Here is a 3,271-nt window from a genome sequence, read left to right as displayed (position 1 = left end):
GTGTGTGTGTGGTTAACTTAGATTAGTGATTATAAGAAGACTTCAGAGGATACTCTGATTTAATGTTTAATGATTATATTATTGATTTTTTTCTTTTCTTTTTTTTTTTACTTTGAGACATGATAGAAAAAAATCTTAGAGGAACACATGGAAAAATAAGACATGATTACATTGATAGAGACAATCTAGCCAGAAAGCGTGGTCAATTCTGAGTGTGATATGCTAAAGGGCTGAAAGGAATTAGTACTCTTCTCCTTCTTCTTCGCCCTCTCCTTCAACAGAATCCACACCCACCTCCTCATAATCCTTCTCAAGGGCAGCCATGTCCTCATGGGCCTCAGAAAACTCTCCTTCCTCCATCCCCTCACCCACGTACCAGTGAACAAAGGCACGCTTGGCATACATCAGATCAAACTTGTGGTCCAGGCTATCCCAGGCCTCAGCAATGGCTGTGGTGTTGCTCAGCATGCACACAGCTCGGTGCACCTTGGCCAGGTCTCCACCAGGCACCACAGTGGGAGGCTGGTAATTAATACCAACCTTGAAGCCAGTGGGGCACCAATGCACAAACTGGATGCTGCGTTTGGTCTTGATGGTGGCAATGGCAGCATTGACATCTTTGGGAACCACATCACCACGGTACAACAGGCAGCAAGCCATGTATTTACCATGGTGAGGGTCACATTTCACCATCTGGTTGGCTGGCTCAAAGCAAGCATTGGTAACCTCTGCTACAGAAAGTTGTTCATGGTAAGCTTTCTCAGCAGAGATAACAGGGGCATATGTGGCCAGAGGGAAGTGGATGCGGGGATAAGGCACCAGGTTGGTCTGGAATTCTGTCAGATCAACATTCAGGGCACCATCAAATCTGAGGGAAGCAGTGGAGGACACAATCTGACTAATAAGGCGGTTAAGGTTAGTGTAGGTTGGGCGTTCAATATCAAGGTTTCTGCTGCAGATGTCATAGATGGCCTCATTGTCTACCATGAAGGCACAATCTGAGTGTTCCAGGGTAGTGTGGGTGGTGAGAATGGAGTTGTAGGGCTCGACCACAGCTGTGGAAACCTGGGGGGCTGGGTAAATGGAGAATTCCAGTTTGGACTTCTTGCTATAATCAAGAGATAGGCGCTCCATCAGCAGGGATGTGAAGCCAGAACTGGTTCCCCCACCGAAGCTGTGGAAAACCACAAAGCCCTGGAGACCTGTGCACTGGTCAGCTAGTTTTCTTATTTGGTCCAAGACGAGGTCAATGATCTCTTTGCTGATGGTGTAGTGCCCACGGGCATAATTATTGGCAGCATCTTCCTTGCCTGTGATGAGCTGTTCAGGATGGAAGAGCTGGCGGTAGGTGCCAGTGCGAACTTCATCAATAACTGTGGGTTCCAGGTCTACAAACACCGCCCTGGGCACATGCTTGCTAGCACCAGTCTCACAGAAGAAGGTGTTGAAGGAGTCATCTCCTCCCCCAATGGTCTTGTCACTTGGCATCTGGCCATCAGGCTGGATGCCGTGCTCCAGACAGTAGAGCTCCCAGCAGGCATTGCCAATCTGGACACCAGCTTGGCCAACGTGGATGGAGATGCACTCACGCATTCTGACTACGGGTTAGAAAGCAAGGACGACAGGAGTGGACAGCGGGTTCTGGTTACCGTCCCCGAAAAGCTAAGAGTTGAGGTAAGTACGCACTCTATATTATTGATTTTTTAGATGCTATTGGGCCACCTTTGAACCAGAGCAACCCTATGAATAACAGAACTTAACCAAATTATAATATTAGAATAGTAGTTTTAGGGGTTTATTCAGCCTTCATGGGTCTAGAAAGTCTGGAATCTATTAAAACAAACACACACACACACACACACACACACACACACACACACACACACAAAACACCCTGAAATTCTATTCTGTATTTTCTGCATTTTTATCAGAATTACTCTATGGAATCTTCAGTCCAGATGGTCACTATAAGGTAGCCAGGTACCGTCCAATTCACCTTATCTCATAGGAAAGGAGGTAATTGTTCATGGGGGTAATTTCTTAGCCATTTTATATTTTCTTCTTATATTTTGCTCTCCTTAATCTTTTGTTATTTTAGGTGAATAGAAACCAACTGCTATGCTTTGAATAGTCATCTGAAAGCTTTTAAAGGTTCAGTCACTGCACAATGATCTGTGGGGAAGAACAGAAGCATTAAACACATTACTAGGTTTAGTCAGCCACAGTAACTGCTCTTTCTCCTTCCCACTCCCACTGACTTTCAACATCTCAACTTTTCACAGGTATACAAGTGCTTGACCACAAATATAATAAATTACTGTGTACCCTTATTCTTTATCAGTGTGATTTTTTTTCATCAGGATTATTCCTCCTTCCCCTCTCCCACCCATCCCCAGTTCTTGCCTCTGGTAATCACTAATAAACTTTGGTCTCTGCACAAGTACCCCTTACACACACACACACACACACACACACACACACATACACACACACGTTTTCTATGTAAGTAAGGCCATACAATATTTGTCCTTTTGTGACTGGCATGTTTTACTCTGCATAGTATCTTCAAGTTTCATTCACCTTATGGCATGTATCAAGACTTTATTTCTCCTATTGACTTAGCATATTTCATTGTATGTACATACTACATTTTGTTCCCCTGTTCATAGGCTGAAAGACATTTAGACTGTTTCCCGTGAGCAGTGCTGCAGTGAGCATTGTTGTGCATGTCTCTGTTTGAGTCTCTGCTTTTAAGTTCTGTGGGTATATAACACAAACTGGAATTGCTGAATCAACTACAACTTTCAGTGTTAGTATGGACTAACCATCAGATACATTCTGAGAGACTAAACATTTTAACTCAATTATAATGAACTCTTCCACTGAAAGTGAGGCAGATATCTGGATCAAGTAGAGTACACATTGTTGTTGTTGTTGTGCTGTGGAGTCAAGTGCAACCTATATTAACCCTACAAACAGTGGATCTGAAACATGCCTTACCTTGTGCCATGCTGACCATCTCTTATATACTTGAGTCTGTTATTACAATTACTATGTCAATCATCTTGTCAACAATTTCATTTCACTTGGATGAGCAATCAATATCCATAGTAACAGCAGTTAAGAAATCAAAGATTAATAGCATTGGGGAAGTCTGCTCTTAAGGACTTTTCCAAAATTTTAAGAACAAGAGTGTCAATACAAAAACTAAAGTTTCCTTGTTTCAAGCTATGATCTTTCCAATTTCCATGCACTCAGGAATTACAATAGC

At 43.0% G+C, this 3,271-nt stretch overlaps 1 pseudogene; it reads right to left on the bottom strand.

The window, feature by feature from the left end:
• Positions 1 to 240: 240 nt before the first annotated feature.
• LOC102875522 lies at positions 241 to 1,596 on the bottom strand (annotated as a pseudogene).
• Between the last annotated feature and the right edge of the window lie 1,675 nt (positions 1,597 to 3,271).

Source organism: Elephantulus edwardii, unplaced genomic scaffold (genome assembly GCF_000299155.1).
Source record: "Elephantulus edwardii isolate Elephantulus edwardi_28Jun2011 unplaced genomic scaffold, EleEdw1.0 scaffold00341, whole genome shotgun sequence".
Lineage (NCBI taxonomy): Eukaryota > Metazoa > Chordata > Mammalia > Macroscelidea > Macroscelididae > Elephantulus > Elephantulus edwardii.
The sequence above is the reverse complement of the archived record's forward strand: the minus strand, read 5'-3'. Positions and strand labels throughout refer to the sequence as shown.